This window comes from Callorhinus ursinus, unplaced genomic scaffold (genome assembly GCF_003265705.2).
Source record: "Callorhinus ursinus isolate GAN/ISIS: 27379988/994484 unplaced genomic scaffold, GSC_fseal_2.0 scaffold1, whole genome shotgun sequence".
Taxonomy (NCBI): domain Eukaryota; kingdom Metazoa; phylum Chordata; class Mammalia; order Carnivora; family Otariidae; genus Callorhinus; species Callorhinus ursinus.
The window spans coordinates 59,685,430-59,696,655 of record NW_027397063.1 but is presented as its reverse complement, the minus strand read 5'-3'; positions in this window follow the sequence as shown (position 1 = coordinate 59,696,655).

Here is an 11,226-nt window from a genome sequence, read left to right as displayed (position 1 = left end):
TGTGTAAAATACAATCTTAGCATTGCTAAATACTAATCATAAATCTATATACAGAAATATGTGTGTGTATTTCTGAGTATTACATTTCTGATAGACATTTTTTTCTGACTAGTATTTAGCAGTACACAATTTCCAACTGTTTTGTGGTGAAAAGGGTTGATTAGTATGGTGCCCAAGGGAATGAAAGGAGTTGATCAGTAGAATATGTGAATAATAATATAAAATTAAAATACGGATAACAGGTGAATTTAGGGAAAGAAAATAGTTTAAGCGTTTCCATTATCATCTTCTTACATGACATGAGGGTACAAGTTTGAAAGTGCTGTTTTTTTATATCTCTATCCAATGTGCTCGATAACATGAGACTGAGGAGGACAAAGGCTGGGAGTAAAGGATGAATGCCACCTCACAGAATGTGAGACAGGGTCATCTAGACCGTTCTGGACCTTCTGCAGAGAAATTAAAGAGCCAGATAAAAACCCCATGTCTCCTGCATTTGGCTCATGTTTTTCCAATCTTATCTTCTTCAGATTACTCCTTTCCATACCCTCCAAAGCCATCCCAGTCTATCTTGTCCAGTCTACACACACACTCATGCTTCATCTCATACACAAGATTATACTTTTCATTCTCATTTATCCAGCAATGCCTGCCCTGTCCCCATCCCTAACTTTCTGCTCAAAGGCATAGACCCCGTTGGTTACCCACCCCAAATCCATGCCTCCTCACTAAGAGAACGGCCATATTATTCAGAAGAGCAATGTGCCCAGCTCAAATGCTCACCTGCCCCAGCTCCCTTGTAGGAGGGGTTGCCATGTAACCCATCTCTTGTCATGAGACATGACTCAGAGAGAGTCAGCTTGGGAGTTGGGGAAAATGTTTGCCCTCTTATACGACCCTCCCTTTCTCTCCCACATATCTTTCTCCTTTTTCTGTTTTCCTTTCCTTCCTTCCTTCCTTCCCTCCTTCCTTCCTTCCTTCCTTCCTTCCTTCCTTCCTTCCTTCCTTCCTACCTTCCTTCCTTCTTTCTCCTACCTGGTCCACAAAAAGGAGGCAGGAGATAAAGCAGCCGTCTTGAGGCCAGGAGGCAACAAAGCCATAAGCTAAGGATGAAAGGAAAAGAGGAACCAGGGACACTGATGCCACCTTGGAGTTATTGGACTTCTTGCTTTGTGAGAATAATATGCCTCCATTTAGTTAAAGTTCTGTAGTCAGGTTTATGTGATGAGTAGCCTAATGCAACTATTTGTCATACCCATGCTCTTCCTTCTACCTGGAAAGTTGCTTTCTCCTCACCACATAGGCAGTTTTTGATGTCCTATGTGTTCTTCAAAGCCCACCTTAAATCCCACCTCCTTTTGGAAGGCATTCTATGACATCTCTCTCATAGTCACATAGGGCACAACTGAAATCATTAAAATAGCACGCATGTATCAAGCCTGCTTCATGTCACAAATATTTATGTATGCTTATTCACAAACACCACTGCTAGGTTGAGAGCTGCTAAAGGCAAGGATCCTATTTCACTTATTTTGGAATGCCCTGCAGCACCCAGCACAATGCCCAGAGCTGTCACTCAGTAAAGGATTGTTTACTTTGATTGGAGAAATGCCCCTTCCTTCCCAAGTGTATATTAGGGGTCAATTTAAAACACCCGACTTCTATGTAGATAGGGTGAGAAAGTTACTAAATGGGAAAAGACTTTAGAAATCCTCGTCATATTCTCACCATGCTTTGACAGTTTTGAAACTGTGCAGCTTATTGCTGACTGACAGCCCAGACGTATAAACTAAGTTCAAAAGAAGGAACAGAAATGAAACGAAATTTAAAGCAAGCCTGAACCTATATATACCATCAAAATAGCATGCTGGTTTCACCAAACTCAACTTCAAATCTGTATCTCCTGAAGGTAGATTCCTATCCACAGAAGTTAATCTAGGGTGCCTGGGTGGCTCAGTTGGTTGAGCGACTGCCTTCAGCTCAGGTCATGATCCTGGAGTCCCGGGATCGAGTCCCACGTCGGGCTCCCTGCTGAGCAGGGAGTCTGCTTCTCCCTCTGAACCTCTTCCCTCTCATGCTCTCTATCTCTCATTCTCTCTCTCTCAAATGAATAAATAAAATCAAAAAAAAGAAGTTAATCTAATGTATTGCATTATGATTCCAATTACACTTCTACCACTACCATTTATTTAATTTATTTAATTTATGTTGTTTGACAAGAATTTCTTGAGCATCTACTATGTGTGAAGCCTAGAGTGACCAGTCATCCCAGTTTGCCGATGACAGAGGGGCTTCCTGAGATGCAGGACTTTTTAGTGCTAAAACCAGAGTCCCAGGCAAACCAAAAGAGTTGGTTTACCAAAAAGATCTGTGTTTGATGTTGAATAGAAAACAGTAAAAAAAAAAAAAAACAGATATGGTCCCTGCCATAGGGATCTCTACAATCTAGTGGGCTTTTCTTTGGGGGCTGAAGGGGTCCCAGTAATTACAAAGAGGTTTGCACCCTTTAACTATACTTTCAAGTCATTCATGTTAGATTCTATTACACAGTAATCAAGTCCATCCAACACTTCCCAGGTGCTAACACACAAATCTCTCCGCACAGCTGGCTGTCCATGTGAAAGGAAGATGAAGGACTTTGGAATAGGAGAGTAAGCAGAAGTTCAGTTCATGAATGTGGTCATTGTTCTGCCAGCTGTGAATTCCAACCAACTTTAATCACAGCCTGAGCCAGTTGTCTGTTGTTCTTGGATCAGCAGGAATACTCTATCTTCAGGTTCTCAACCCTCTTTGCGACACTAATTTTGACCTGTTGGGTGGAACAGTGCCTTCTTTGGAAAGGGCCAGGAGATCTGAACCTTTCTGGGGGAATGTGGAAGTAATCTGACTGTGGCTTCTGCTGATGTGGCCATCACAGCTAGCTGGGGCATCACTTTTTTTCCATCATCGTTCCATATGCATTCCTCCTACAACTGGATGCTGGATTAAAAAGAAAAAGCTCTTCCACTCTTGGGTCAAGGGCCTATGGATGACTGAGTTTACCTTGTAGAAGGTCAACCCTTCTTCTAGATTGGGAGTATGAGTTTAACAATCTGATGGTCCTATCCCCCATAGTCACCACCCACTCAATAAGGTTGAAGGTCCTGGTTCCTCCACTCCAAAAATCAGTGGAATAGTTCTGACTCTATTGGGGACTTTTCCCCTTCAGTCCCCAGACTTCATTTCTGCTTGGCTTTAATAACAACCACCAATTGGTTTTCTACAATTGGCTAGACACCATGCTAGGTATGTTTATATCCATTACCTTATTTAAGCTGCACAACAACTCAGAGTAGACATTGTTATTCCCACTTCCAGATGAGGCCCAGAAAGCTTAGGCAAATTTCCCTGGGTCACATATTATAAAGGGACAGAGTAGAATTTGAATCCTAGTCTGTCAGACTCTTCTGAGAGTTGGTTTGATGACCTGAAAAGGAACACATCTTGTATGCTTGAAGGTAAGTGTGAGAAGGGCTTCAGGAAGAAAAGCAATTTTGTGTCTGCTGATTTCCAAATCTTGCTTGGCCCTTCCTTCCCAAGTGTATATTAGGGGTCAATTTAAATGCACGTAGGACAGAGAACGCTGCAAATCAGGGAGGAAGGCTGGGCAAAAGCCCTGGTCTACTACTCTGCATTAGGTCAAATGTAAACTTAGTTTGTAACTATATACGAGTTTGTGCTTTGAAGCAATGAGGAATTAATTTAAAAACTGCCTAAGAAGGTTTTTTTAAGGATATTTTTTCCCAACAAACAAAACTAAAATGCTTAATTTCATTTCCCTGGAACTTTTTATGGCAAAGATGCTCTAAGTAGCCTAGAATTACCCTTTGGAAAGATACAGATCAGAGAAGGGAGGGAGTCCTCCCAGTCAGCTTTATCATTGAGGCACAACCCTGAGGGCCTCAGAGCCTGACTACATCACTGCCCTTACTACCCATCAATGCAGCGGTGGGATGGGGCAGGGATCCCAGAAAGAGCATTTACAAACGAGGAAAGTGATGCCTAGAGTCATGTATCCCTAGCGTCCTGCAAACCACCTGATTCACAGTAGGTGTTCTATAATTTTATGGAATAAATGAACAAATAAATAAACTAAGTACTTTTTCAGAAGGTCACACAGCAGGGACAAAACTCCAATGTCCTAAATCTTAACTCCATCCTTGATCTACTTACATCATCCTCTAGCTGAGCCCGGCCAACTTTAAAGTGGATATTTGGATGTTGAAATGAATAGGGCACTGTGCCTGACTTAAGCAATATCAAAAATTTAATTAGAGATGAGGAAAAGATGGAAGTGGTGACGACCTCCTGTTATCCTGGTGCCAGGACCATTCGGTGTGGTTGGTTTGATTTCTAATGAGCATCTGCTCCCCCTCACCAGTCCCTTTCCACTCTCATACAATGCACAGTTCATGTTACAAAGTCAACAGTTCGTTATCATCTATGTGGTCATTCCCCCTGTTGTTGTCTCTCCCTGGTAATTGTTTAATCTGGCTTCCCCACCACATTTCTTGGCTGCCTGCTCCCTCCTGCCCCATCAGTCAGGTTGTACTCAGGGAATGTAAAGGCATAGAAAGCATTTCAAAGTCAATTATAACTGGTTGGGTGTTTATCTACTGCTCTGGATTATCTCCATGCCCTATATAGATACACAGTATAGGCTGGTCGAACAACCATCCACAGATTAGGGAAACTCCTAAGATTGGTACTCAGCTCTCCACTGTCAGTGATAATAGAAGGGTGAGGAGTGTGGATGCACAGAAGATACATTTTTAAAAATCAAGGTACAATTTATACCTGTTCTAACTGTACATTTTAATGAGTTGTAAGGTATCATACATATACCTGTGCAACCATCACCATAATTGAGACAAAGCACATTTCCAGCATCCCAAAACATTCTCTTGTCCCCCATCTCAGTTAATCTTGCCCTACCTTGGCCCCAGGCAACCAACAATCTGCTTTCTTGTCACTATAGACTAGATTTGTCTTTTCTAGGGTTTTCATATAAATGGAATCATACAGTATGCACCCACCAAAGTTATTTTTACTTGACTTTGGAATCGCTTCTCCGATTTCCTTCCCAGTGATGTCCGGTTCAGGCTGATATTAAAATGAGTTCATGTTCCCTACACCCACAGTGATTTGACAAGGTGGGCAGAGCTAGGACTTGGAAGAAATCTGAGAGGTAAGAAGCAGAGGCTGATGAGAATATAATTGGCAATGAGAAGAATGTCGGCTCTTCACAGCATTGGTAGAATATGACAAAGAGTGTGTGCCCACTTTGTGCCCCGAACCTATTTTCAGTGTCGCTCAATACAGCTTCTCCTACACCTAACTGCCTAGGAATTTTGTGCTCTTTGCCTTGAATGGGCACTTTATTTGGGAACTCCAGACTCCAGCCAGACCCTCTCAGCCACGGAGTCATTGCACCCTCTGGTGTAAACCCCGGGGATCTCTCACCCCTGTGGCCTGAGGCATTCCCACCTCCGCGCGCCATCTATCGCCCACTGCAGCACCCACCGCCCCAGCCCTTAGGTTCCCCTGGCCCCCTGAAGCAAGAATCCAAGAGCAGGGAAGTGTCAGACTCCCTCCAGCTGCTGTTAGGTCCCTGGATCAGAGGCTGAGCTTGTGAATACGGGAACATAGAGGAATACCAAGAGATTCACTGCTTGAGAGAAGACAGAACAGAAGAAAGGAAACCCCAGAGAAGACAGAGCAAGCTAGACATGGAAGGTGAAGAGGTGAAGGGTGGAGGCACAACCAGGAAAAACAAAGCAGGAAGCAATTTTTTTTTTCCATCTAAGAGAAATCCTAAAAATTCAACCTTCTGCCCAAAATAAAAAGATTCAGACCCAGGCTATGAGAATCCTTGAAAAGTGGATTTTAACATGGAAATGCTGATAAATCTTTTAAACAACCTATACAGCACCCCCCTGCCCCCGCCCCAGGTATTGCTGGACCGGCTTAATCCCTTTAAACCTCCAGTAACTTCAACTATGGTGTTTAAAGTCTCATAAATCGGCACCAGCTTAAAATAGGGAAATATAAATCATGTTCAGGAGCTTAGGGGTAGGGACAGAAGATGGGCACTCTAATGCCATTTAAAACCACAGCACAGGCTTTTCATCAAATTATTCCAAGAAAAGCTGAAATGGAAAACGCTCAGGTTTCTGAGTTGTGGTTCCATACGTTCTCAATTTGTTCTTTTTCCTTCTTTTCAGGGGGTGCAGTGGAGTGTGAGGGAGTGTTGATGAGCTGTGTAGCTGGAGAGAGAAAAAAAAAAGTTGTAAAGACCTATCTCATTTAGTCCTATTTTTACACAAAATAAAACCCAAAACAAACAACAACAATTTTTACTGCCAGAAGTCATTAGCAAAGAGCACTATTTCTAGTAAGGCAGCAACAAAAATGATGTCTGGGTTTTGTTAAATGTTTAATTCATGCCAGAAAGTAAAAATTGTGGCTACGATTCTACTAGTAATTGCTAGTTTTTCTTTTTCATTCCTACTATATGCCAGGCACCTCCTGGGTGAAGAGAGCGGGGTATACTCTCTAACCTCATCCTCACAGCAACCCCATGAGAAATATTATTCTCTCCACTTTAGATGAGGAAACTGAGGTTCAGATTGTTTAAGTACCTTGCCCAAAGCCACACTGCTGGTAAATGATGGAGCAAAAATTCAAACCCAAGTTTTGCTTTGGAAGCCCTGATCTTATCTCCAATGCCACCTCCCTTCTGTGGTGTAATGGATGCAGCCCACAGACCACCTGGGTGAATCCCAAATATCATACTCTGAGAACGGATGTGCTTTCATCTCTTTCTGGACCTGGTCCAATGACCTTTTCAAACCCCAAAGTCTTAGAAAAGTCTGCTCTGTTAACTGAATCTTTACTCAAAGTTCAGACCATGTAGAGAAAATCCGAGTTCCCCCACTTGTGTTGCTTCTTCAAATCCCAATTTTCCTGCACTGATGTACTACCAAGTGATCCTGGGAAAAGCTCTGAACTCTAGTCTCCTCACCTATTAAATAAGGACCTAGAAGACCTACCTTCTGGGTTGTTGGGAGCATTAAAGTATGGGAACATGGTCTGGAGACCACAAAGGCCAGGCAATTGCTGGGTCTTATGATGATCATGGTACTTTAAATACAAGAAGGAGTAACAGCCTCACTAAAGTCTAGCTTCACAGGGAAGAGAGAAGAGAGAAGACATTTGAACCATTGGGATGAAAGCCAGAACTCACTTCGAAACACTCATGATTGAAAGACATGCATTTGGAAGAGGGAAAATATATGTCTCTCTACCATCATTTCCCAGAATGTTTTCAGTGGGGTATTAATGTTTTCTCAAAAGGTCTATGGTCAAAGAGATTTGGAAAACACCATCTCTCAGAGATCACAATGCACTTTGTTGTATTAAAGGTCCTGAGAAGTCCTGCCATAAAATAGTCTCTGCTTTACCCAGCAATTCCTAAATGCGTGCCCATAGGAACTTGAGTTTTGGGTTTCCATCTCAAGCATCTCCCAGAACATCACGGAACATAGTTTAGGAGATGCCACTCTCCATAAAGATGGCTCACCCTGCCCCCATCAGTACAGCATCTCAGTCAACTCTTTCCTTCTTTCATTTAAATTTCACATCATATCACAATGAGGAGATTCCCCAATACCTGTGAACATGCTTGCACAATACCAGGCCTGCACAGAGGACAGTATACACAGCATGCCCCCAGATCTCTGGGTGCAGGCCCCACTGCCTTAGATGAGAAGACAGAGGAATAAGAGGAAGGGTGGTTCTCTTTAGCAGCTCTCCGGCAATGTGTGCATAGTGATGCTAACTTATCCTGGAGAATTGTCTTAGTTTGGGGTCCTCTAGAAGCTGACCTTGAAAAAAGGATTTGAGAGCAAGTAGTTTATTTGGGATTTAATCCAAGGAAATACCAGCAAGAGAGTGAGGAAATGAGTCAGGGAGGGGAAGACAGCCAATAAAAAGTGAATTATGAAGCCAACCGCACAGTGGACAACTATTGCTTGATTTTGCTGGGGAACGGTATAAAACACACACCTCAGAATTATCCCACCCAAAGGATGAGGTTGCTGGGATATTTATACATCATCTCCCATCACTTATTGGTTGAAAGATGCTCTGGAGGATGGGGGACATTTAATCTTCCAGGATGTCTGAACTGCCATGGACCTCAGGCCTAGTGACCTTCCAGGTTTCCAGATGAAGTCCTCAAGCACCAAGATGCAGATACTGGCAGTGGGAAGATGTCCGGAGCACACTGAAATGGTAAGGCCTGAGTGATATGGGTCTGCTTCTGTGTCTCTTATACTTGCTCCATATTTCCAGAAAATCAAGTTGGAAGTTCAGTGTACCTTTACCCCCCCCGAGCAACTTTTCCAGGTAATTTTGAGGTACAATGCCATGCTAAATGTGCACTTGAGTCCATAGTCCCAGACCAAGAAGATGACTGAGCCAAGAACACAGGTGATCAGTGCCTCTTCTTTCCCTTGATGCAGTGTCTCTCGGACTTTTTCTGGCTCCACATCACTAGTATTTCTCATTACAAGCAGTGATTCTCAAAAGCCGAAGGTAGGAGGAAGCCACATTCCCCCAGAGGTGGTACATGAGAATCTGTCTTGTTACTAGCAAGAGCCCTCTACTCCTACATTTTTTCAAGTTCCCAAGGGAAGTCTTTTATGCACTCAAGAGCTTTTCTTTTGTTTTTCATCTCTGTCCTCACTTATTTTTTCTGTGACCACACTGATGTCTGTGCCAAGGCTGGTGGCTGTAGGAGCTCCTAGAGCTACAAACCTCAAGGAATCAGTGGTTCTCTGCTCCCCAGAGTCCTCCCTGGTTAAAGTCTTACTGAGTCTCTGTGAAGTGGGGACACTTTACTTGTGTAGAACACTTTCCCCCACTGCTACCAAGGTAGCACCTCTGTTTATGTTCCTCTGCTCACAACATCAGTTGTGAGATCGTATTATTCAGATCCTGTTGAGTCGCTAGAACTTGGCTCATCATAAATACCCAGGAGAGATACCATGTCCCCTCCTGCTTCCTTTTTACTCCCCAGGAACTTGAACAGAATACCTTCCCTCTTCCTTTAGGCAAATCAGCCCCTGGCACACCTGCCCACTTTTCTTTGGAGAGATACGAATCTCCTTTAGGTTCCAGATCAGATAGCTAGTCATCTTCTATATCTTCTACTAGGGGAGAACCACTCAGTGGGATTTAAAAATTCTTTTTCTCTATGTTGGTGCACCTGTGAGCCCAAATAGCTGATGATGTATTCATGGGACTCCAGCTAGGTCTTAAAGTTTTTTCCCATTATAGGTAAAAAGAGATACTGACCCTTCTAGGAAAAATCCATGGATCCAAGAATCTCAGAGATCAAAGGAGGAAGTTAAGATTATGTGCAAGTGGTATAAAATCTAAAGCTATACAATTTCTAGAACAAAACAGGAGAAAAATCTTTGCAACTTTGGGGTAGACAAAGGTTTCTTAGTATACAGAAAACATGAACAATTTTTTTAAAGAGAGAGTTGATAAACTGGACCTAAACCAAAATTTTTATTTTTTAAAAAGATTTTATTTATTTATTTGACACAGAGAGAGAGACGGCGAGAGAGGGAACACAAGCAGGGAGAGTGGGAGAGGGAGAAGCAGGCTTCCCGTAGAGCAGGGAGCCCGATGTGGGGCAGATGCTTAACGACTGAGCCACCCAGGCACCCCATAAGCCAAAACTTTTAAACATTGCTCTTCGAAAGACACTGTTTAAAAAATGAAAAGTTATACCACAGAATGGGAGAAATTATTTGCAATGCACAAATCTGGCAAGGGACTTATATCCAGAGTAAATAAAGAACTCTTACAACTCAATGATATAAATACAAACAAAACAATTTTAATATGGGCAAAAAATTTGAAGCAATAGTTCACCAAGGAAGATATATGAATGGCCAATAAACAATAAGGAAAGCTCAACATCATTAGTTGGTATTGCGTATTAGTCATTATAATAATTAAAACCATGATGAAATACCATTACACACCCATTCACATGGCAAAATATTAAAAAAATCTGACCATACCAACTGTTGGCAAGAATGTGGATGAGCTGGAACTCTCTTAACAATGCTGTTAAAAATGTAAAATTATAGGGACGCCTGGGTGGTTCAGTCAGTTCAACGTCTACCTTCGGCTCAGGTCATGATCCAAGGCTCCTGGGATCAAGTCCCACATAATGCTCCTTGCTCAGCGGGGAGCCTACTTCTCCCTCTCCTGCTCCCCCTGCTTGTGCTCTTTTGCTCTCTCTCTCTTGCTCTCTATCTCTCTCTCTCACAAATAAATAAATAAATAAATTTTTTAAAAAAAGTGTAAAATTGTACAACCACTTTGAAAAAGAGTGTATCAGTTTTTTAAAATGTTAAGCCTGTCATTTGATCCAGTCATTGAACTCCTATTTATCCAAAAGAACTGAAGCAAACGTAAAAATTTGCATGTGAATTTTCACAGCAGCTTTAATCATAATAGACCCAAACAGAAAATAAGTTAAATGTTTCTCAACAATTGAATAATGAAAATGTCATGTAGTCATACAGTGAAATACTATCCAGCAATAAAAAGGAATAAATTATTGATATGTCAATAAGATGAATGAATCTCAAAATAATTATATTGAGTGGAAAAAAAAATCCAGACACAGAAGAATGCATACTGTAAAATTCTATTTATAAATGGGGCATCCTGGTGGCCCTGTTGGGTAAGTGTCAGACTCTTGATTTAGGCTCAGGTCATGATCTCAGCGTTGTGAGATCAAGTTCTGCAAAAGGATCTGCACTCAGCGTGGAGTCTGCTTGAGATTCCCTCTCTCCTTCTCTCCCTGCCTCTCCCCCTGCCTGCATGCTTGCTCTTGCTCTCTCTCTCTCTCTCTCCCTCTCTCTCAAGTAAATAAATAAAATCTTTTTAAAAATCCTATTTAAACAGAATTCTGGAAAATGCCAACTTTCCTATAGTAACCAAAAGCAGATCCGTGGATCTGTGGGGCTAGGGGCAGAGAGAAAGGTGGACTGCAAACATGGACAAGGAAATGGGAATTTGGGGGATGACGGAAATGTTCTATATGTGTTGACCGTGCTGGTGATTTCCCAGGGGTATGCATCTGTCAAAACTCATCAA